Source organism: Fukomys damarensis, unplaced genomic scaffold (assembly GCF_012274545.1).
Source record: "Fukomys damarensis isolate Sample0158 unplaced genomic scaffold, DMR_v1.0_HiC HiC_scaffold_24, whole genome shotgun sequence".
Classification (NCBI taxonomy): Eukaryota; Metazoa; Chordata; class Mammalia; order Rodentia; family Bathyergidae; genus Fukomys; species Fukomys damarensis.
Genome location: NW_022900936.1, coordinates 37723931 through 37750862, shown reverse-complemented (window position 1 = coordinate 37750862; position 26932 = coordinate 37723931).

Below are 26932 nucleotides of genomic sequence, written 5' to 3'. Positions count from 1 at the left end.
TTTTTCCCTGTGCATTAATCAGTGCAGTATTTAAATTATAGGAAAGCCATTTTTAGGGGAAAAAAGATATCATATTATCTGTGTCTAGCAGTTTCATATAAAGCCAAGTAGTTTTCATCTTGTTTGCAAGAAATAATACTTATTTCACATAAAAGACATTGAATAATATATGTAGTAAATAATAATGTAGTAAACTGTGGAAAATTCAGTAAAGATTCAAGATATTTTTAAGTTATTTTCATGCCATACTATGGAATATAAGCCTATATAGTAAAAATTGCCAGCACAGGAAATTAAAAGAAGCAAACTGTTTTAATTTGGAAATAAAACAACATGCAAAAAGCTGATTCTATTTTGAATGATAAACATAGATTTTGATCAAATAATTAATTGCAGGAACATCTGTTTTTTTGAAGAATTAAACTAACAGGGTAGGATTTATAGTTGTGTTGTTTAAACTGAATGTTGTCCCTTCTGTGCTCAGAAGTGGCTGACAACAACTCCATAGCTTAAGAGTCTATGGTTCAGCAGTATCATGCAGCAAGTGTCCCAGAAGGACACAATTGCAGAAATTTAATAATTTCTACCCAGTCTCAAAGCAATAACAATGCATTGCTGATCTCTCATGTTGTTCCTTCACTTTTAATGCCATTTTTATCTTTTTGTGATAGCTTTGAAAATGCTAATGGTTTTCTTCATTTTCACTATGTGCTGAATTTAGGCCTGCAAATTTAAGGAACAACCCAATTTATTATTAAGATGATAAAGCTATAAACATGAGGCAAATGCAAAAACATTTTCCTGTGTTTCCTGATTTCCACCACTCTGGCTGGTTGAAGCCTCTATCATCCCTATTTTATTCAAACTTTCTAGAGAACAGAGCCTAATGACTTCTGAGCTTCTGAATTCTGGCAAGAATTGACGTTAGGGCATCTTAATGGAATTTAAGGTCTTATGGGAAAATGTTTCACTCTTAGGATGACCCAACTGCCAAAAAAAGTGATTCACTTCATGTTATAGGGCCAAAAGAAACATTATTCCTCCAGAATCTGGCTTCAGGTCTTGTACATTAACACAGCTCTGGAAGTCCGAGGAAATTTCCAAGGAATTATACCCAGGACACCTCACTGTTTTCTGTGAAGATGAAATGAGGTTATTTAAGTAAATTTTATAGGTTGAAGTTGGAATAATAAGCAGTAAATAAACAGTGGTCTCCCCTTATGTTTCCCACCACACCTCACCTTAATAATTTTATTAAATGAACATAGTATCTTGCTTTAGAGAATATTATTATTCATTTACAAATGATTGGGAAAATGAAAATGAAGGTTAAAGAAAATTTATTTAAATCATATTGCCATGAATATCAGAATAAGTTTTTATCCAAGTCCATCTGATTCCTGAAACCATTCTATTTCTCATAAAATGTGATTCCATCATCACTATCTTTACTCTGAACACTGTGTCTTAGGAATAATGAGACACTTGCAAGTGGCCCTGAACTCATGCCACCTAGGCCTGTGCCTTGAACTCAACTTTCAACAGAAAACACATTCCAATTTCAGAGAAGAATGTAGTGATTTGAAAGCAAAATTGATGTATGTTTTTTGTTTTGTTTTGTTTCTTCAGTAAAATAATTGTTAATATTTAGGAAAAAAGAAAGCATCATTGTTATCCAAAATTCTGCCCTTTAAAGAATTTTACTAATGTCTTGCTATGTAACTTTTTTCTGTGCTTTCCATACATTTATAGGACATTTAAATAAAATAAATATAAATTATAAGTATATAAACAAATTTTAAATACAGAAAATTACATGTATAGTATTTATAAATTTAAATATTTGTATTTTTTTAAAAATCAATATCATAAAAAAAGTTTTTGTAAGCTTTTTCTTTTACAATACTTTTTTAAAACCTTTAAAAATGTGATCTAACAGAATCCACTGTTTTTTCTGAATATATGAAGTGTAATTTATATGATCTAATAATTGATTTCTGCTTGAATACTGTACTAAGTACTTGCTATGTATTTATCATCTTATTTAATCATAATGATTTTTAAACCATATTGATTTTATAGTTGTCATTTTATTGAATCATGGATACCTGCAATACCACCAAGACACAGATTTTTTAAATTGTTTCTGTTATAAATATGACAAAGCAATGTATCACGTATAACATTCTGCTTTTATAGGCATCTTATTCAAACAATCTAACATTTTTGTTCCTATTTCATATACTCAGGAAAATTAATACAAATTTACAAATAATGTTCTCAAGACTGTATTTTTATCAGCATAAAAGATAATGTTTCCTCAAACTGTCAAGTTAATCATAATTTTAGTATTTTATTAGGTAAGGGGCAAAATTTCTACCTTAAAATTTTATTTAAGTTCCTGTCTCTTATTATCACTGCTAAATATTTAAAGAAACCTATTAATTATTTATTTTTAATTCCTCTCTTGAGAACCTATTTATGTTTTTATTAGGTTATATCTATACAGGCTAGGCTGGCCTTGAATTCATAAGTATTCTGCCTCAGCCTTCCCAGCACTGGGATTATAGGTATGTATCATCATGGCAAGCTCATGAATACTACTTTTATATTTTAAAATGTACCAAATTAAGCAATCCATCCTATTATGGATAGCTGAAAAATGACAACCCAAGTACTTTCATTCACATTCACAGCCATATATATGTTATAAATTCATAATTGAAAAAGATTCAAATAACCAATTTATTAAGTATATTTAAAATTTTTCATGAACTGTCAATAATTACAAAACGGGAATGAAGAAAAGTAATATGTATCCCCAAAGAAAAACCAGGTTTGAAACAGGTACAAGTATATGATGGGTCATTCCTGTCCTGGTGAAGAAAGGATACAGAAGAATGATCCAATGTCACTCCTGTAAGAGAATTAAGAAAATATTTCCCTTCTGGGAAAGACAAGAGAAGATACTGCAGCAACATTGTGAAATGTTATTTTTAAATTTTGTTCATTATGATTCCTTCCTTTCCCTTAATACTGATAAAACTATTGCCCTTCCAATGGCAAAATAAGTAGAGCCAGGAAGGATCAACTTGTTTATTATGACATATTTCACACCAAACTTGTAATTCATTTTAAATTTATTTTACATTATATTATGCTTTGCTTTGTTTAATTTTTCTAACATCGTGGTCAAAAAGAAACAATATCATCAAACTTCCTAGGCAGCACATCAATAAAATTTAAAAGAGACCTGTGAAATTGATTTTATCAATATTTGTATTCAGTTTAACCTTTCCAAAATACTACCATTCTCACATTTAACAATATAGAATAAACTGTTGATGAACTACTTTATAATATTTTTATATTAAGAATCTAGAATGTTTGTATATTAAAATCTAGAATATGTTTCATACTTACAAAACATCTCAGTTCAAACTAAGTTTTCATGGCAGCATTTAGCTTTTATTTAGATTTATTAAATCTATCAATGAAAAAGGAGATACACCAACTTGTTCCAAACAAACTTTAAAATGTTCCAATAACTAAATTAATGAACACTTTAAAATTAAATTTAAATGAATTAAATAAACTTTTTTTCTAGAAAATCTCTGTTTAATGATTGAGCAGAGATTCAATTTGATGAGTTTTAAATACTTAACTATATACTTAACACAACAACACACACATACCAAGCTTCTATGAACTTAATAAATCACATAGTAAGAGCAGGAGAAAGGAAGAAAAGGAGACAGAATATATGGTAAATTTCATATTCTTTATAGACATTATAGAATATCTGGAGTAATAAGATGAAGCTGACCTAATATGCTTCAAAACCAGTAAAAGTAAAAGATTCATTCAGGTCTCCCCACAAACAACGGTTCCTTTATAATGCATTATTTTCCTGCTACATGGGATCAAATCTAGAACTTATGCACTAAACTACAACTGTAGCTCTTTTGAAATTATTTTTATTTCATTATTTGATTTTCACACCGGGTCTTATTAAGTTGCTAAGTTGCCTGGCCTGGAATGGAAATAGCCTGCCAGAGTCCTAGCCTGTGCCACCATTACCCACATTTCAAAAGCATTTTTAACCTGACCACAATCCTCAGTATTTTTTTTTGTTACTAGTAATACAAAGAAAATTATTTTAATTAAGATGAAAGTATAGCCTTAAGATGAAATGTTATTTTAATATTAATTTTAAAATGACAAACAAAAGATTTAATTACATCTTTAAAGAAATTTAGAGATTTCATGATACCTTATTTTTCAATACTGCACCAAAAGCATCTGTAATTTTGAGTATTTGATTTTTCGAGCTTAAATATCAGTTAAAATAAGAAATCATTTTATTTTTGAGACATTAATATTTCATTCAACTGCTATTTATTTTGCTCCATTTCTCTAAACATAACGAAAATATTTAATATATAAAATATTTAATAAATAGAGTTATCTCTTATCCTCAAAGTTGTGGATTAATGCAATGAAACATGTCTGTGATGAAAACTCACGGTGACATCCATTTCTTGTCCTTAAAGCCAGGAAGTGAAAGAGCTCTATTTGACAATAATTACATCAAATTTGTGTTTCACATGTCAGCAAAATGAAAATGGGAATTAAAGACAAGAATAGCATGACTACACTTGTAAGAAATAATTCATATTTAACCTGAATATACAATTTTTAAAGATAATTAAAGTCAATAATCTCATGAGCAATTATTTTGAAGATTTATTGAAACTTCGTAGGTCAGATGGTCAGAAGAGACAAATTACTTTAAAGAACTTTAATGACAGAAGGGCTTCCTGTGTGGATGAATAGTTTACATGGCAAAGAATCACAGAGAAGCCAGAAGCTTCTGTAACCAGAGATCTCTGTAAATGTCAGAATCCCAGTCAAACTAAGAAGGAGGGCAGGTACTTTCAGGAACAGACCCTTCTGAAGCTATGGGAATGAATCACTTAAAAAAAAAAAAAATGCTTCCACTTTTGGAAATGTTTAGCGATGTGTCACCTTCAGGGTATTTTAAGCTTGGCAATTTTACTAAAGTTATTGTCCTAGTGAATTTTTCATGATTACAGACACAGACCTTCTTTTTGAGCTCAGAGAAACAAGTTTTCCTGTGAAATAAAATAAAGCCTCATGTTTTCAGTCATTTTGTAATAGAATTTGAAATTTTTCCACTAAAGACATTGGAGCTTTCTGATTTATTGGCCAAATAGGATGTCTCACCTACTGATGGGTGAAAGGCCTCTTGTGATACACAAGAGTCCTGATTCAGGAACAGACAATGGCCCTAGGATAGCTAAAAATATGTCACTCTGATACATTTGTTACGAAAGTTAGATACTCTCATTGTTTTTATAACTGTTCCTTCAGTAAAAAATAATTTGTTTTTATTGTTTCATTTTTCAAGTGACCAATAAAATAAATAACATATATCCTCATAGACAATAAGACATGACCACAAACTTTACTAGAAAATGTAACCAAAAGAGGAATATGAGAAAATAACCTGAAGAAAATGAAATAAAGGCTAAATATTTTGCTTCTTAAATTATATTTAACTTGTAAATGGTTTTGTGCATGCATACTGCAATGTGTCCTCAGTAATTCTTGTCACTTCACATATTGCTCAGTAAGCTAATTTGTTTCTACTTGCCTCATTTTCTCTATACTTTGGTATTGAGAAAATTAAGAAAAATATCTTCTATGTAGAGAAAGGTTTTCATTTGTACTTGGTCAAATAGACATTTTTCTCCAAATTTTAAAATGATATGTTAACAGAGGCAGCTGATTTAGCAGGGGATATTATCTCTCTCATCTCATCCTAATTCTGGGAAAGCATTTGGATAGCTAGCTAATTTCTGTAAGCAGCCTCTTCCATTTTCTCAAAAAATGTGAGGAAGCCTGGATAGGAGGAGGAGATGGAACAGAGAAGGAAAGGACAAACAAAAACAGAAATAAAGTAGGCAACTGCTGAGGCATAGCTAAGCAGAAAGCACACTTCATGCATATTATGGACCCATTGTGATAATAAAATTGGAATCAAATTTCTTCCCCAAACCACTTGAGACACTCTACATCTTTAATTTTTAAAGTTGTGAAGACACTTGACACAGAAGGGGATCAATTATCAGGAGTTTTTGTGCAAATACTTACTTAAGCAATGCAGTGGATCAGAGTCAGTAGGAAAATTGCAGGCTCACAGTCACATAATGGCAACTAATTACCCTATTCCAGCACCACTTTCCAGTGGCTCAGCCGGCGGTAATGGTCATGGCTGAGTTATTTGATTCACTTCAAGGTGTCTGAAGTTATAACAAATTTATGTGTTTGCAAAAGAAAACTGGTTTTGATCATGAAACTGCCAAAACATTAAAAACACAAAGGAGTCTTCCAGTTAACTTTTTAGGTATTCAAATCCTTGAGATGAATAATTTGACAACATTTTATAACAGAATAGTGGTATCCAGGCCGAGCTAGAGGAAACTCCAAGTGTGGACATAAACAAGTAGAGGGACAAGAATTTAGACTTCTCCAAATAGGGCCAACTTAGTAGAGTCCTTTGCTTCGTATAAATACAGTGAATTATGTTCTGTTAATAAAGGTTTTGAGGACTTTGCTATCTCACTGGCATATTTCTTCATTATCAAAAGTAATTCAAATTTTATTCTTATATTAATACCTTATGTAAGATTAATTGGCTGACTTAATAGAACAGCCTCTACTTTTTTGTTCTATACCCAAACATCTTGAGAGACAAATGTTATTCTACATTTAAAATCAGGGGGAGAAAAATAATAAGTTGGTCTAATAGACAAAAAAACTGAACTTCTTTGAGATCAAGGAAAACAAAACATTAGAAACTAAATGAGGACTGTCAAATTTCTGCTGCACAGTGAAGAAAAGCAAACCTCCATTGATTACCTATACTTCCTTCAGAGAAAACCTACAGCTCTTTCACTATATCGTCTGTGTGACAGCTACCTAAGTAGATGAGATGGGAAGACAATTGCTATTTCTATTTCTTATCTCAGCACTTTGTCCATTAAATCATGAACTTAATACTAAAGATGAAATTCTTTCCCTTTCTGTTCTACAGATGTACTGCTTCAATTATATTTAAAAATTAACCCATTACACATAAAACTAAATCATTGCATGGTATTTTCCAGAATCTCTTCCAAAGAACAGCACCTTTAGAGGAAGTAAAGCTTTCTTGTGAAATATGCTCTCAGTCATTAAAGAAAATATATGTATGTTTTCAGCCTGTGTGATTACCTGTGTCACACCTGCACAGGAGGTGGACGTGTCAAACTGAATTCCATCAGACGTAGTGACTCTGATTTAAATAGCAGAAAGAAAGTATTTTCAATACTACATATGCCACCAAGAAGTTAATCAAATTTCAATGTCTGCTCTTTATTTCTGACTTAAATGAAGTAAAAAAAATATTTTTATCAATCAACAAAAAACCCCACAAAATATACATATTTATACATTCAGCATACAGTATGTCATATGATATGCATAACTTTGCATTTAGAATCCCCTCTCCTCTTTCTACCTTTTCTGAAGTTTTTATTTATTTCTAAAGTAAAAACATATTAGTACTGAAAAACAATATTTTCACAACATCAAGTAACTAATACCTGACACAATGAGTAAATTATCACAATTTGGCTTTCTTGATTCCACATATAGTTCTAGGAGGTAGGTTTGAAGGGTGGTAATTCTCTATTGATATCTGAGCCAGTACAGTTAATATACGTAGTTTTTCTTTTATCTGCATTGTGGTCTACTTGGGGATAGAAGGCTGTTAGCAATGAGATGGGAGCTAATAGCATTACATGCACCAAAAGGCAATTGCCTGAGCAATTTTCCTAAACCAGAGCCAAAGCAAAGCAAATAAAATACTCCCCCTCACCTCTGTCAGCCACATGAGAGTAGAGCTGTACAGTCATCTCCACAGGGCAAATTCCATAACAGAAACTGAATTCTGTGGCCAAATGTATGGTGGCATGTGTCTGCCTCTAGTGCAAAATTTAAGTGTTGGGTACTGTATACATTTTTCCCTTCTAGAGATTAACAAAAAAAATGAACTTTATTAACACAGGTGTGTTTGCTTGACTTCATTAAAAGAAAACAACTTCCACTTAAAGAAAGATGTACAGCATTGTTTGGAAATGCTGGTGTAAATGTAATGTTCTGGTATTTTAATAACAAAACCAATGGAACCAGTGCCAAAAATTCCATTTTAAAATCCAACTGTATTATGTCTTTTAGATAAAATATGAACAAAATATTCCCTGAGATGTAACCATTGAATGCTGAGTGTCTTTTTTCACCCTTTTAGAATGTTATATATTTCAAAAATTATCTCTTCATATCCAAAGAGATAAAAATGAAAACTCTTATTAGTTATAAATCACATTTACAATAATTCCTTGAAATAGAAATTTTATTCAATAAATCCTAAAGGTTCAAAGTACATAGAAACAATGTCTATTAAATAACTACCTGCATTTAATGTTGCTATTTATTTCCAGTTTGGGATAAATTTCATTGCTTAAATTTCAAATTCATAGCTATGTAATCATGATATCCATGTATTTTTATATAAAATTGGCATTTTTGTACTTGAAAATCACTGAGGTTTACTTTTTCCATTTAAATTTTCCATTATCTTTTTTTAAAATATAAATTAGAATTGAGAAGTACATGAAATTAAAAGATCATATATTCCTTATTTCATGAAGTTATAGGAAGTTAAAGCCAGAAAAGAATTGTATATTGAGGATATACTCTTAAGTGAAATGAATAAGTCACAATGTATAAATACCGAATAGTCTCTCTGGTGTGAAAAACTATAATAGTACACAAGATCCTAATGGGATAATTAATAGTGTGAAATAGGAAGAAAAGGGCTAAAGATGTAGGGAAAGTGGGAAGGTTAAGGGAAAGGGAACAAGGGAAAAGAAAAAAATATGAGAAAATGAAAAAATGGAAATAAAGCGTTTGTAAATGGGGAAGGGTTGAGGGGGTGAAGGGAGGGCAGGGACAAGGGGAAAAAATGAGAACCAAGACCTGTCATGTGAAGGTACAGGATCCCAGTAATGAATGTAACTCTATTATATATCTAGATTATATCAATAAACTCAATAAAAAGAAAAAAAAAAGAATTGTAGCAATTATATAAGATAACTCCCCTTCATTTGACTATAACATGGGAGAATTGACACCAGGATGCTTAGATTTTCCATCTTGAAATATTTGTACTTTGTGACTCATTAATGGGGTAAAATTTAAAATAGTAATAATCACATGATTGATAATTGAGTACCTAGGAGAGACTGAAAAAGGAAAGCACAATGTAAAGGAAAATCAACTTAAAACAGTTTGGTTAGTTTCCCAATAGGATATAAATGACACTACACTGGGATAATTGGAAGAGGGTTTACTGAATGAACTGTTTACCAAGATGTGTACAGAGTATAAAGAAATTGCAAAAAAATTATCACTAGAGTCCAGGTCTATAAATACCTGAACTGCTATTATTCATATTAAAATATAATGATATATATATTCTTCTTGGAATAAAAATCAGAAGTTAAAGTAAAGAAAGGCAAAGTGTGAATATTGTTAAAGAATATATTATTTGTGCTACTCGCTAAAGATGGTAGGATAAACTCTATATGGGAAATAGTAGTACGTGTTGAGCCAGAATGAAATGAAAAGTTTGCATTAGAAAAGAAAGACAAGGATTAACTCAATATACAGCATGGCCAAGCAGAATTTCTAGCCAAGGAACAGTTTGGTGCTCAATGAATAGAAAGTTACTAAGAGGAAACATCAGAGGCAAGAGGATTCTAAGTCAACAGCAAGTTTCATGCTGTCCTCAAGCCAGAGTTATCAAACATAACCTGTGGATGGTGGAGGTTGAAGAACCGGATCAGACACTGAGAGTGGCCAGACTTTGACTTATAGATGAAGAGTTCTTGGTAAACTTTTTTAGCAGAGCTCTTACCGAAAATGCACTGTTAAGGACGCACAAACATGGGCACTGGGAAAGGTTCAGGAGCCTAGATGAAGCAAATAATTTTCAGTCATTATAAATTATTCTGTTTTTCTCTCATTTGCCCACGCTGCCTTGAAGGACCAGCTTAATAAAGACCAGTTTTCCTGAAGAGTTATTGTGGTCCCCACTGAAACATTCCATTTACATCCTAAACTATCCCTGATCCACTAATTTTATACTGATATTACGCTTTCTTGCTGCTGGTTACTTAAAATTTGATTTTTTTCTCTCATTGAGTTTATTGGTACATCTTAGGTATACAGTACAGTTTTATATTTGGGGGGGCTGATTGGTTTGAGTTCTTTATATATTCTAGATAATAGTCCTTTGTCTGAGGAGCAATTGGTAAAAAACTTTTCCCACATTGTAGGTTGTCTTTTAGTTCTGCTGATGGTTTCTTGTGCAGTGCAGAAGCTTTTTAATAAGATGAGATCCCAGTTGTTGACTCTTTCTGCTAGTTCCTGTGCTACTGAGGATATGCCAATGTCTTCAAGAGTTCTACCCAACTTATCTTCCAGCAAATTTAATGACTTTTTTAATATGGAGATCTTTAATCCACTTGGATTTCAGTTTAGTGTGTGGTGAAAGATGAGGATCTAGTTTTAATCTTTGGCAGGTTGAAATCCAGTTTTTCCAACACCATTTATTAAAGAGACTATCTTTCCTCTAGTGAGGATGGTTGGATCCTTTGTCAAAGATGTGGTACCTAAGTACATCTGGAGTTGTCTCTATATCTTCTAATCTATTCCACTGATACCTCAGATCTGTTTCTTACCAGTACCATACTGTTTTTATCACAGTGGCTTTGTTGTATAGTTTCAAACTGGGAATTGTTATACCCGCTGCCATGTCTCTGTTGCCTAGGATGGCTTTTGTTATTCTAGGTCTCTTATGGTTCCAAATGAATTTCTGATTTCTTTTTTCTAGTTCTGTGAAATACAGTGTTGGAATTTGAATTGGAATTGCATTGAATCTGTGTAGCAGTTTTGGTAGTATGGCCATTTTCACTATGTTAAATCTTCCTTCCCAGGAGCACGGGATATCTTTCCATTTTCTTCTGTACTCTTCAATCTCTTTTATCAGAGTGCTATAATTTTCAGTGTAGCGGTCTTTTGCTTCTTTCATTGGATTGATTCCTAAGTAATTCATTTGGGGGAGGGGGATGCTATTGTAAAAGGAATTGTTTCCCAAATTTCTCTCTCAATGAGTGTGTTATTTGTGTTCAAGAAGGCTATTGATTTTTGAGTGTTTACCTTGTATCCAACTACACTGCTGAAAGTGTCAATTAAGTCTAGAAGTCTTTTGGTGGAATTTTTTGTGTCTTCAATGTAGAGTATCATATCATCTGCAAGTAATGACAGTTTAACTTCTTCCTTTCCTATCTTTATTGTTTATTTTTTTGTCTTATCTAATTGTTGTGGCTAATGTTTCCAGAACTATATTGCACAGGAGTGGTGATAGCAGGCATCCTTGTCTTGTTCCTGATTTTAACATGAAAGTTTTTAATTTTTGGCCATTTAATATGATGTTGGTTTTTGGTTTTTCATAGATAGCCTTTATTAATTTGAAATATAGATGATCTATTCCACATTTTGCACGGTTTTTTTTATCATGAATGGGTGTTGAATTTTGCCAAATGATTTTTCTGCATCTATCAAGAGGATCATATGATTTTTGTCCTTGACTCTATTAATATAGTGTACTACATTTATTGACTTACATATATTGAACCATCTTTGAATCCCTGGAATAAATCCAACTTGGTCAGTGTGTATGACCTTCTTAATGACCCTCTGTATTCTGTTTGCTAGTATGTAATTTAGTATTTTTGCATCTATATTCATTTAGGAGATTGGCCTGTAGCTCTCTTTTTTGGTTGGGTCTTTCCCTGGTTTGGAATAGTTGCTTCCAGGAATGAATTTGGAAGTATTGCTTCCCTTTCAATTTCATTGAAAAGTTTAAAGAGTAGTGGCAGTAGTTTTTCTCTAAATATCTTGTAGAATTCAGCAATGAGTCCATCGGGACCTGGGCTTTTCTTTGTTGGTAAACTTCTAATCACATTTTCAATTTTACTGATTATAATTGCGGTATTTAGAATTTTTTGTCTTCTTTGTTCAACTTTGGTAATTCATAAATATCAAGAAATTGGTCCATTTCTTGTGTTTTCCATTTTATTAGAGTATAGGTTCTCAAAGATATGGATGATCCTCTGGATTTCTGTTGGATCTTCTTTCCTTTTTTTGATAAGGTTAGCTAAGGGTTTATTGATTTTATTTTTTCTTTCAAAAAAACAAATCTTTGATTCATTTATTTTTTGTATCATTTTCTTAGTTTCCATTGCCTTGATTTCTGCTCTAATCTTTATATTTTCCTCTCTTGAATGAGTTTTAGGTTATTCTTGCTCTTCTTTTTCTAGGAGTCTAAGATTCATCATTAGGTTGGTTATTTGAGCTCACTCTATTTTCATAGTGTGGGCATTCAGTGCTATGACTTTTCCATGTAAAACTTCTTTCATTGTGTCCCATAGATTCCTGTATGTTGCATTGGTATTGTCATTTACTTGTAAAAAACTGTCTAATTTCTTCTTTAATTTCCTCTGTGATATATTGATTGTTCAGGAGAGCATTGTTCAACTTCCATGTGTTTGTGAAGTTCCTAAGGTTTCTTATGCTATTGATTTCCAGCTTTATTGCACTATGATCTGATAATATACAAGGAATATCTTTGATTCCTTTGCATTTATTTAGAAATGTTCTGTGAGTTAGTATGTGGTCTATTTTGGATAATGACCCATGTGCAGCCAAAAAGAATGTATGTTCTGATTTTGTGGGGTGGAACACTCTATAGATATCTATTAAGTCCATGCATTCAATAGCTTGGTTGAGTTCTAGTATTTTGTTGTTGATTTTTTTGCATAGATGATCTGTCTATTTGTGACAGTGGGGTATTTAGATCCCCCACTACAATTGTATTAGTGCTTATTTGTTTTTTCATGTTACTTAATATTTGTTTTATATAGTTGGGAGCATTAATATTTGGTGCATATATGTTTATGATTGTCATCTTTTGCTTGCTCTTGAACTGTTCCCTTTACAAGGTAAAGTAGTGGCCTTCTTTGTCTCAATCAGTTTTGGTTTGAAATTTACTTTGTCTGTGAATAAGATAGCTACTCCTGCTTTTTTCTGGGCTCCTGTTGCAGGAAGAACAGTTTTCCATCCTTTCATTTTCAGTCTATGGGCTTCTTTTTGCACTAGGTGTATCCAACATTTGTTGGATTTTGCTTCTGAATCCATTCTTCCAGTCTATTTCACTTGATTGGTGAATTGTGGCCATTGACATTGATGGTTATAACTGATATGTACTGACTTATTATTGTCATATTATTGTCCCTTTGTTGACTCTTTTTAATTTTTCCCCCTCTCCTTTTTGTTTCTTGCCTTGTCTATTTGATTTGCTCTGTTGGGCCTCATGGTGTTGTTACCTTCGTCTTTTTCTAGGATATTGTTTAGTAGTTCTGGTCTGGTATTCATGAAGTTTCTCAGGTGTTCTTTGTCATGGAAGTATCTTATTTCCCCATCTGTTTTGAAAGAGAGTTTTGCAGGATACAACAGTCTAGGTTGGAGGTTGTTTTCTTTTAGGGCTGAAATACCTCACTCCAGGCTTTCCTTGACCTGAGGGTTTGTGTTAAAAAGTTTGCTGTGATTCTGATGGGCTTTCCTTTGCATGTGATTTGTTTATTTTCTATTACAGATTGCAGCATTTCATTCTTCTATTGTGTTTCTGATTATTATATGTCTAGGTGTAGATTTGTTTTATCATGGCTATTTGGAGTCCTATATGCCTCACTTATCTTTATATAAAATTCTTTCCCTCTGGGAAGTTTTCTGTCATTAATTCTGTGAACAGATTTTTTAAATCATTTGTATTTTTTCCTGCTACTTCATGGATTCCTATGAGTCTTCTGTTATTCTTCTTTGCATCATCTAGGAGTTGTTGGATTGATTTCTCATGATCCCTTACTGATTTTGAGACCTCTATTTTCAAGGTCACTGACTATAATCCTGTCTTCCAGATCTGAAATTCTTTCTTCACATTCTTATATCCTGCTGCAAATCTTTTCAAAAGAGTTTTTAATCTCCTGGATATCTGTTTGAATCTGTTTCATGGATTCCATTTCTCTCCTATGTTGGGCATTCATTGTTTCCACTTCTTTCTTATGCTGGGCCTTCATGGCTTCTATCATGGTCCTGAGCTCATCTATTTTTCTGTCAGTCTGCTCTAGAGTCTCTAATTATGACTTTTATTTTGCTCCCCATCTCTATGGTTATTTGGGAAATTATTTCTGTTTTGAATTTTTCTAGAGCCTGATTGATCTGTTTGGTCGCTTCCTGTTCTATTAGTTCAGGGTGTCCTGGTGGTTCACTGTAGGACTTTTCATCCTCATTTGCCCTACTGTTTGCCATTGATGAACTGGAACTCTTTGTGTCTTGCTTATGTGTTTTCACATTTTTATTTTTGTTGTTGAGTTGTCATTAGTTTAATTCCTGGGTTATTACTTAAATCTTCCTGATATAGTTGTGCTTTAGCTGTTTAGTCTCTAATGACTCATAAAAATTTGCATTTTCATAATATCAGAGAAGATAACTGGTTAAATCAATCACAACACTTTAGCCCAACTGGTACAATCAGCAACACAATAGGATCAAACACAACTTATACATTGACCACTTGTTGTAGTCATTAATCTATCACTTTTAAACCATGTGAATTAAATTAAATTAAAGGAGCAGCTCAATATATGTTTGCAGTGAATAAACTCTTCAATATAGCATCTTTACAATTTAGGATGGGGCTTAGACAGAGTTAGGATGAGAGGAGTAGATAAGTAAAAAATTGGAGAAGGTTTTGAATGAAATCAAAGGACATAGGATGACCATACAAACATTACAAAACTGTTGAAGTCAAAAGGGAAAGACAGAATGTAAGAATAAGGACAAGAATAAAACAATTTAACAGTAATAGGGGCTCACTTTCCTTTGAAACTATTGACCCTTGAGTGAAGAAAAATGAGAGAATAAAAGAACATATAGAAAGAAAAAATGATAAAAAAAGAAATCCAAGTTAGGACAGGAACAGGAACAGAAAGGGAGATGAGGAATAATATGAGGGAGCAAGAGACTGAGTTGGAAAAAGAGGAGAGAAAAAAGAAAGAAATTGCAGAGAGAAATGGGGAAAAGAAAGAAGAAAAAGAATTTGTAGGGCCTCCTTCAGACTATATCTCTGCTGTCATAATATATAATATGCACAGCCATGTGCAGAATTAAGTCCTTTGATCTCAGCTAGCCAATGGCAGACCCCTGAGATTCAAGCTGATTTCAGGCTGCAAGGCCCAAATTGAGCTCCCTGACCTCCTGCAGGGTTGAACTCAGCAAAGTTCAACTACAGGTTCCCTCTGCCCTTTCTTTGAAGATATTCAAAGTCTGGAGCTCAGAAAAGTGCCCTTTATGACCACCTGTGCCTCTGCAGAGAGGATCCAAGGACTGGCACAATCAGGAAGCCTGAGAGCGGGGGGGGGGGTAGGGGGGTTGCAGGGACACCCGTGCAGCAAGCTCGTCCTCACCAATTGGCCCCAAGGCAGGCTGGAGTGAGAACGGGCTCTCTGAGAGGCTGTCCCGGACCTCCACCTTCCACCTTCCCCTGGATGCTGGTCATTGCCAAGATTTGATTTTTAACTACAGAAACTGTCAAGCTGCATGCGAGCCACACATGAGATATATACTGAGCCAGGAAAATTGTCTCCCAGCATTATCAGGAAAGAATAGAATCTACTTTACTTGCTGGAATTGTTCTTTATCGTTCACTACTATGCTTCATTTGCAGCTTCTTTCTAGACTTCTGTATATTTCACCAATATTTAAGTATTCCTTATATTCCCAAGTATGCTTTATTTACAACTTCTTTCTGTATTTCTTTGCCAATCAGAAGCATAGGCTTTTTTGTTAAGATATTACCAAACTCAGGATGAAATGCTTTTTGTCTACAATTTAGGATTATGACATTGTGTTTTTTACCTGGAGTTCATGTAGTCTCTGAGAATTCTATGACCAAACTAGCCTGTTTCTGAATAAAGAAAATGTAAGTCTTTCTTCCTCTGCTTGTTAAAATATGAGATAATCTAGGATGATCCTGATGTGTAAATAATAAGAGAGTTCTTAAAATGTCATCTATTATTATTATTGTTCACAAAGTGACACTGTGTGATGAACTGATAATTTAATGTTAAAGATGGTAAATGAAGCAATCTATGGGGTCAAGGCTGTTCTATTACAGATGAAGATGAAAGGATAATGCTGTTCCACTGTGATCTCTTGGTGTCAATGAGTTAAGACAATCCCTAATGATAAATTCATCCCTTTCTCAGAAAGAGCAAATATTTGTCCCCATTAAACAAATTTACCAGACCAAAATAAAGATGCACTTTTAATAGTGACCTTAGTTTTCCAGAATTTGTGCTTAATAAATCATATTTTAATGAATCATATTGTGAACTCAATTTAATCTTTGAAATAGGAATAACAATATTGAAGGGTGTTGTTCTATAGATATTTGAAAATCTGTGAGACATAATTTTGCAAAAGTATTAGAAATGGAAGCTATTGCTCTATTTGCACAAAGTCTACACAATACAGAAAAAGAACTAAAACTGTCTGGATTTTCCCCTTGGCCTGATACTGCCAAAGAGTGAGAATTGGGTGCTCCTTCCAGGAGCTCCATGAAGAAACAGCAGCAGTAGACTGTCCAGTGAGTGCTTTACTCTGATGGGAGTCTTTTCATATGGCAGGAGAGTGTAGGGTTGGGTGGCATTCAAGGAAGGGGTTGAGTGTTAAATCTGGGACTCAGAACAGCTATGGGATGACTTTACTTCAGGGATCCCCATGTCACAGAAGACATCTGCACAGAGGGGAGTTCCCCTGAGGGCATTAACCTCTGATAGTAGGGATGCAGGCCCTTCCCTCTGAGCCAAGGCCAGGCCTGGCTTGAGTTGCTCCAGGTTTGAAAGTCTCACCCAATGATATGCCCAATACAGGAAAAATATTTATTTTTTTAAATTGACAAATTAAAATTAAAAGGATGGAAAACAATATTCCATGCATTGGGAACCTGGAAAAAGTGGATTTCAAACCAAAATTAATCAGAAGAGACAAAGAATGTCACTACATATTGTTTAATGAAACAATTTGAAAGCAAGTGTAAACTATTATAAATGTATGTATATACTAAGCACCAATGTGCCCAATTTCATAAAACAAATTCTAATGGACACTAAAACTGATATAAATGCCAAAAAAAATTGTTATGTCAGACCTCGATACCCCATTGTCACCAACAGATCAACTGGACCAAAAATTCAACAAAGAAATGTCAGCATTGAAACAAACCTTCAAATAAATGGTTTTAATATTTATTAATAATGTTTCACCTAACAGAATACACATTATTCTAGCAGTATAGTGGACTTCCTGTAAAATAGAAAATGCACTAGCCCATAAAGCATGCTTAAGTAAATGCAAAAGAATTGAAATTATCCCATGCATATTATCTCATCATAGTGCAATGAAACTAAATATCAAAAGCAAAATAAAGCACAGAAATTATGCAAACACATGGAAATTAAAAATACCCTCTTAGTTTTCCAGAATTTGTGCTTAATGAATCATATTTTGAACTCAATTTAATCTTTGAAATAGGAATAGTAATATTGCAGGGTGATGTTCTATAGATATTTGAAAATCTGTGGGTTATAAATGGGTCACAGAAAAAAATCAAAAAAGAAATTAGTTGCTAGAATCAAATAATAATACCAGTACAACATATCAGACACTATGGGACACAGTGAAAGCAGTCCCAAGAGATATGTTTATAGTTGTGAATACCACATCAGAATAATAGAGTGAGGGGAGAGTAAAGAAGGGAAAAGAAAAAAAATATGAGAAAAGGAAAAAATGGAAACAAAGTCTTTGTAAATAGGGAAGGGTAGAGGGGGTAAAGGAAGGGAAGGGGTATGGGAAAAAAATAAGAACCAAGATAAATTATGTAAAGGTACAAGTTCTCCATGATGAATGTAACTGTACTGTATACCTAAAAAATTTAATGAAAAGAAGAAAAACAGAGCAAGCTCAAATAAATGATGAAATAATGTATCTCAAAGTCTTAGAAAAATAAGAACAATTCAAATCCAAAGTATTACAATTAAGAAAAATATAAAGATCAGAGCAAACATTAATGAAATTGAGACTAATAAAACAATACAAAGAATTAATGAATTAAAGAACCGGGTCTTTGAAAGAATAAACAAAACTCTCCAAACTCTAGATAAAACTTACGTAAAGGAGTAAAAAAAAGACTCAAATCAATGCATTTAGAAATGAAAATAACAAAATCACAGTGTATTTTGCTGAAATCCATATCTTTGGTAACAATTTAAGGAAATACACTCTAAAAAATGGATAATTCAGAAGAAATGTATAGATTACTGGTATATATGAACTACCAAAACTGAACCAAGGACATATAAAAATCTTGAATAACTCAATATCTTGCACTGAAATTGAAGAATAAAATACAATAAATTAAGAAAAGCTCAAGTCCAAATATATTCATACCAAATTCTACACAAACTTTAGATTAGATCTAATGAAAATACTACTCAAATCTTTTAATGAAGTTGAAAGGTAAAGGGTATTCTAAAATTCATTCTTAGAAGCTAGTGTTAACCTGATTCCAAAACCAGAAAGGGACCTAACCAAAACAGAGAACTACGGTCAAAGCTTTTTAGTGACTACAGATGTAAAAATTCTCATAAGATATAGGTAAACAGAATACAACAAATCATCAAAAAAAAAATTATACACCATTTCCAAGTAGGCTTCATCCCAGAAATGCAAGGACAGTTGAACATATACTAATCAATAAATGCAATGCACTACATAAACAGAAGAGGACAAAAATCACTTAATCATTTCAATAAATGCAAAAAAAGCCTTTGATAGGTCAGAATAGCCGTACTTCTAAAACTGATACACAAATTTAACGCAATCCTGAATAAATGCCACCAGCACTGCAGCAATGTCCTCACGCCGAGCCTGTTACAGTCACTGCTTGCTCCTGTGACTTGGTGTATTATGGATCTTTCACCTATTCTAGGTTCCTGACAAGGACTGTGCCCTTGTTTGTTTCTGAACAAGGCTCATCCATTCTAACTCAGTCATTGTCCTTTGTTTGATTCTCTGGCTTAGGCTTTCCTGAATGACCTGATCTGAAAACAATGCCATTTGAAAGTATCTCACTTTCTGGGCTCTGTCTGCCAAGGGTCAGAAAGACTAAAACAGGTGTGTCTGGGAGCTGCTGCTGCACTGAGCTCTTCCCTCAGGGAGTTACATGGGTGTTTCGTTTTTGTTTTTGTTTTCAAAATGTTGTGTTCACCAGTCTTGGTCAGTGCGGGAATCAAAAGATGGCCCTGCACATTAAGGTAATGCTCAAATGAAATAAATAGGACACACGTGTAAATATTGAATGCTTTCTCTAGTGTGAGAAACTGAAAGTGTAAATAAGGACTAAAAGGTATAATAGATAATGTGAAATAGGGAAAAATGGACAAAAAGAAAGGGGAAATGGGAGGGTGAGGGAAAAGGAAAGAATGGGAATGGAATTAATATGAGAAAATGAAAAAAATGGAAACAAAGTGTTTGTAGATAGGGAGGGAGGAAAGGGTTGAAGGGAGGGCAGGGGGAAAAATGAGAACCAAGGTTGATTGTGTAAAGGTATGAATTTTCCCTGATACTAGAGTTCATCCAGCAGGCTTCTACTTCAGGTTGCTTTCCATGCTTGGGTTTTCTGTTTACTCCTCATTTCTGAGTATCTTCTGACCTTCTAGTAGTGTTGCTGCCTCTGGCCCACAATGATTTTACAATTTTGAGAGTATTTTTTAAAGAGCAGTTTTAAATTTCTATGAATTCCAATTCTGTCCTCTTTGTTTTCTCAGATATCTCTGCTTATTTGAAAATTTATTTTTTTTGCCCTGAAAGTTTAAACTGCTAGGATTACACTGAATTCTTAACCTATTTCATGTTAATATTTGAAAATGATGTAAAATGGGGTCAAATTTCAATATTTCCCTACTTATTTTGAGCTAGTCCAATATCATTTATCAAAAATATTATTTTTTCTCTAATTATCTTAAAACATTTGTGAAAATTAGCCCATGTGTAGTTCTAGTTCAAAACTCTTCATTGTTCTAGATATACTTATAGATAATATAAGTTTACTTTACTCAAAATTGTTTTAACTAAATCCTTTGCAGTTTTGCATAACTGTCACATGAACTTGTTAGTTTCTATAAAAAAAAAGCATGCTGGAATTTTAAATGGGTTTGAGTTGAATCTGAAGATAAATTTGGGGTGAATTGACATGTGAACAATATTGAATCCACTAAAGTATCATATACTTTTATTTCTTTTTTACCTTGCCTCAAATTTTTTTCCAGTTTTTTTTTAATATACATGTGCTTCATATATTTTGCCAACTATAAGTGGGAGGGAACCATATTCTTTTTTTGGGGGTGGGGACTGGGGACTGAACTCGGGAACCACTGAGCTAAATCTCCACCCCACGGAAACATAGTCTCACTAGAAGAAAGAGCAGAGGTTAGGTCCATAATCGGAAAGCCATTTCTGTTTTAATTCTGAAATTTAGAGAAAAAGGCATTATCATTATGATTACATTTTAAAAGTTTCATTGTGTAGAGAATACACTGGACCCACAGAAGAATTAATATACAGAAGATATAGAGTTGAGAATGGTATCAATGAACCAAATATATGACAATGGTATTTACAAATGAGATGCAAAATAAATAGTTAAAAAGGTGTGCTTGAATTTAGAAAATAAGTAGGTATATGACATTTTTTCCCAAAGTAGCATAGCCATCAGATGAAATCTTTGATGAGAATGAAATGATCTTAGTAGAATTTACGGAATGAAAGGAAGAGAGGACAACTTTTAGTTATTATCCCTTTTTCTAATTCAAATACATTTTTGCTCTGAATTTATCAAAATTATCCTTTTTACCTTAGACATTTCTTTAAAGTTTCCAATTTTATCAATTTTTTCTGATTTCTTCATATTGTATTGTTTTTGAAATTTTATCCTTATGATGTTACCATTGTAAAGTTATCTATCTTTTATTAATTTTATCAAGTTGTATAAAATTAATAAAAACAGTTATACAATTTGGATCTTATTTACACTTTTAGTTTTTCACACCAGAGAAACTATTCAGTATTTACACATGTGTGTCTTATTTATTTCACTTAAGAGTATGGCCTCAATATGCATCCATTTATGTATGAATGACTCTACTTTCTCATTCTTTATGGTTGAGTAGTATTCCATTTTATAGAAAACCCACATCTTTATCCAGTCTCTAACTGATGGGCAATTGGCTGTTTCCAAGTTTTAGCTATTACAAACTGTGCTGCTATAAACATGGGTGCACAAAAATCTCTGTGGTATGATTATTTTTTCTATTTTGGAAAGACAGCAGAGGGATAGCTGGGTCAAATGGAACCTCTAATCCTAGTTCTTTGCAATATCATGAAGGCAAGGGTATGGGGAAAAAATGAGAACCAAGATCTGTCATGTAAAGGTACAAGATCCCAATGATGAATGTAACTCTACTGCATACTTAAAAAGTGCCAATAAACTCAATAAAAAGAAAAAAGAAATTAAAAAATTAATAAAACACAACAAAAGTAAACATACAATCCTTTGTCAAAATGCTAATATCCCCTCATGTGATATTACAAAATTGACAACTAATGTATTTGTTAAACAACTTTTAGTGTGGTATATTTACTTTATGAGAGAAGTAAAATGTGAATGTTTACCTAAATTTAATATACTGGGTAACAAAATATGAAAACCACATAGAAGAGATGGTACATATTTGTAAAATATTAAAAAATATTAAATGTATATAAATTATAGAAAACCAGCTTTATAATTATTACTATTAGAATATCTAGTTCTTTTTTTTTACTATCTCAGTCTTTGCAAAATAACACCACAGCATCCAGCATCTCAATACCAAATAGTATTTTACTACAAGTGAAAATATGAAGTGGCTTGACAATATATAAATTATCCATTCTCCTTTTAGATGTCATGTATTACACTTTATTCATAATGCAATTCTTAATCTGGGAGCTGAGCCAGTAAATTGATTTCATTTTCATTACTTATAATAGCCTTTTGGATAAGAACCATTGTTATAACTTAGTAAAATTGGGCAACTGTTTCCTGACAACCTACAGAAAAAAATATGATTTCCTATAATAAAACACTGAGCTAAATCCAAGTCAAAAAGTATGCTGAATTCATAAACAGAAAATTAAATGCTCTGATGTAAGATGAATATAGATATTATGGCTTCTGAAACTGTTCTTAATCTTGAGCTGCTATTACTTATGCAAAATGTCCAACAAAGATGAATGGCCTATTGTTAAACCCATTGAACAAAAAGCTTTGATTTCCAACAATGATTTTAATCAGAAATCATTATATGATTTATGATGAAATACTTACAATTTTCATGCTTCTGTTTAACCAGTGAACTAGGAGAAAATATACATTCTATCTGTTCTTTAACTTTTAAAGTTATAAAGAAAAATAATACCAGAAATATTCCACTAAAACAAATTTTAAAATCAAATAATGAAAAATGATTTAAATCCAAGCACCAGTTAAACAATTAAACCCTAAAATAAATTAAGTGTATATGGATTTAAATATTCTTAAGTGTTGTGTATAAAAAGTACATGATTACTGTTGAAAAATAATCTGGCTATAATTTCTTAAAATACTAGAAGAGCTTCTTCATATATCTTCAACTAGAAGCCTTATATATGGACAAAGATTGTCTTTTTTTTTCAGCTTTAATTGAGTTTATTGGTACATTTTAGGGATACAGTACAGTTACATTCATTGTTGGGATCTTGTACCTCTACATGACAAGTCTTGATTCTCATTTTTTCCCCTAACCTCTGCCCTCCCTTCACCCCCTCCTCCCCTCCCCATCTACAAATACTTTATTTTCATCTTTTCATTCTCTCACATTTTTTTCTTTTCCCTTTTTACTCTTCCCCTACCCATCCCACCTTCCCTACACCTTTAGCTCCTTCCTTCCCATTTCTAAATGTCAGTAATCTTATTAGAATCTTATGCCTTGTTGCAGATTATTTACACCAGGGAAACTATTCAGTATTTACACATATGTGACTTATTTATTTAACTTAGGAGTATATCTTCAATATGTACCCATTTCTTTGATGTTGCTCTTCATTCATCATGTCAGGGAACATTTATGTCTTTTTATGTGCTAAACCCTATATAGTTTCTTGGTCCCTTGTACATATTAATATGTACTGGGTAACCAAGGAAGAAATGACACCAAGTGTTATGGCTTATGTCTAGATGTCCCCTCAAAGCCTCACGAGGCCATAGGTAGGCGTTTTCAGAGGTGGCTGTACCTATAGCATGTAATTCTGGGATTAAGTGCGTGTTGCTTGGATTAAGGGTTTGTTGTTTCTAAATTAGTACATGGATTGGTTTGTCAGTTATAGGTGTGGATAATCAGAAGGCCCAACCTGGATATGGTTGGCACCAACCAAATGGTGGGTAGCCTGGAAGGGATAAAGGGAGAGGCAGGATGCTTTTGCCTCTGCTTTTGATTATGCTTGTTTCCTTCTCTCTGTTCTGCCTTCTATGGACTGTTTCTCCTATGCAGTGCTCCTCTGCCATGCCACCCTGCCTTCGAGCCAGGTAATTATGCACTGAAACCTCTAAAAACTGAGTTTCAATAAATCTTTCATTCTTTAACTTTGCTGGGTATTTTGTCTCAGCAAGGAGAAAAGTAACTAAGACACCAAGTAATCATTTATTCATTCGATTTTTAAAGTAATAAATAACTGCATCAAATTTAAGTATAACCAAAGCCAAAAATCACATCACAGGGTAACATGTACTAACAAAAGAAATATCTATAGTACTGACAATTTTCTACCTTCACCAATCTTCAACCTTTAGGAGAAAAAGGATAGAAACCGGAAAGACAGGTTAAAAAAGATGCCTCCAAAAACTCAAATCACCCAAAAGTTGATCTCATGGATAAAGAACTCAAAAATCAAATGGTTAAAATACTGTAAGATCTCAAAGAAGAAAGAAATAACAAACACATAAGATATTCTGTGAGTTTAAAAAGGATGTAAAAAAATACAGTTAAAAGTTTTATTTAAAAAATATTCAACAAATTTAAGAAGACATAATTGAAAAGTTCACTGAAATGAGGAAAGCACTTTAAGATACAAATGACCACTTTAGTGAAGAATTGGAGATCATAAAAAGGAATCAAGCATAAATACTGAATATCAGAAATTCAATGGAATGTATGGGCAGCAGGAACAGAGTCTGAGAATGATATAAAGACTTGATATAAAGGCAAAGTTGATATTAAATTTAATCAAGTATTCATTGTTAACCTAAAAATCAAGACACCATGAAGACTATCCAACAACTTCTAGATAATACAAAAAAAAAACCTAATAATTATTGAAACTAAGCAAAGTTTAGGAGATGACACAAAAGGTATAAAAATTGTTCACTGAAATCATAACAAAATTTTCCAAATCTAGAGACAAAAATCAATATCCAGGTAATGAGGTTTTTAGAAACTCAAATAGCCACAAGCAGAAACAATCCTTTCCAGGAGCAACATCAGAATGCCAGAATCTTACCACAAATTAAAAATTCTAAAAGTGATTAGAGAAAAACATCAAGTAATTTATAAAAAAAACAAAAGAATTATAACAGTTTTCTCAACACAAAACTTAAAAGACCCAGAGAGTTTGAAATGAAGTTTTTAAACTTTTAAAAGAAAAGAATCTATCAATCCAGATTACTGTCCTACAAAATTATCCATCAAAATTGATGGAGAAATACTTTCTGTGACAAACAAAATCAAGAGAAATTTTATAACCACCGTTGTAAAAAGTACTGAAAAGAATCCATGACAGGCAGGCTAAGATCACGAAAGAGCACAAAGGAATGAATGTATTTAATAAGAGAAATTGTGAAAAAGGAGAAAAAAAATAAAGGAATCAGAACTGGAAAGATAATTCAATGGCAGGATTCAGTGAATATCTTTCAATAATCACACTTAATTATGTCACCTTAACCCCCAAACAAAAGAAATAGTTTCATAGACTGAATCAAAAAACCAAGACCTGGCTGTTGCCTATAACAGACACACATTGTCCAAAAAAAAAAAAAATGCCCCATAGATTGAAAATGAGAGTGGAAAATAATACTTCATGCAACTGAAACCCAAAAGCAATCAAAAGAAGTTATCCTATTTTCAAACAAAGTGTACTTTAAATCAAAACTGATCAGAAAAGACAAAGATGGTTACTGTATACTAGGAAGGAGAATAATTCAACAGGAAAAAACAATTATAAATATACATGCACAGAAGTAAGGGACTTCAATACCCTACTTTCACAATAGGTTAATCAGACTAAAAATCAACAGAGATAAATCAGAGATAAACCATACCATGGAAGAAATAGTCTCAACAGATATACATAGACTGTTTCACCCAACAACAACAGAATGCACACTTTCCTGAGCAACACACAAAACTTTCTCCAAAATACATTACATCTAAGGCCATAAGCATGATAGAATAAATATAAAAGGAATGAAATAATCTCTTGCATTCTCTCAGATCATAGTGGAATGAAACTAAAAATCATCTGCAAAGGAAACCACAGAAGCTATGCAAATACAGTAATACTTAATAATATACTCTTGAATAATAAATTAGTCACAGAAGAAATTAGTAAAAAACTTGAAAAGTTCCTAGAATCACATAACAATTGTAGTACAACATACCAAAATCTGTAAGACAGAATTAACGGTATTAAAAGAGCACAATTTTAAGAGAGCAACTGGGAAGGCCTACATAAGAAAAAATATAGAACTATCTCAAATAAATAACCTAAGATACATTTCAAAATCCTAATAAAAAGAACAATACAAATTCAAAACTTGTAGAAAGGAGTTACATAGAATAAACAAAAAAATGAAAATGACACCAAAATTATTACAAAAGATAAATGAATATCAGATTTGATTCTGTGAAGAATAAACAAAATATATGAACCCTTAAGTAAATTTACCAAAAAAAGAAAGTGCTCATATCAATGCACTTAGAAACAAAAAAGGCAAAATCATAACAGATGCCATTTAAACACAGAGAATTATGAGACTTTTCAAAAACCTATTTTTCCATAAGTTAGAGAATCTACAAGAAATGAAAATATCTAAAAATACACAAATTACCAAAATGAAAAGGATTTAAAAACTATGAATAGATCAATACCATGCAATAAAATAAATCCATTAATAAAAATCTTACCAAGAAAACCCACAAAAAAATGTATTCACCACTGAATTTTACCAGTATTTCAGGGAAGAACTAATCTCAATATTTTTGACTTTTCCATAAAATTGAAAGGGAAGAAACATTGACAGGTGCACTACTCGAAATTGAAATCATTAGCTTGATACCAATATTGGACAAAAACAAGAAATAGAAACCTGCCAAGTGTGGTGGCACACACCTGTAATCCCAGCACTTGGGAGGCTGAGGCAGGAGAATTTCTGTGAGTTCATGACCAGCCTGGGCTACATGGTGAGTTCTAGGTCAGTCTCAACTACGCA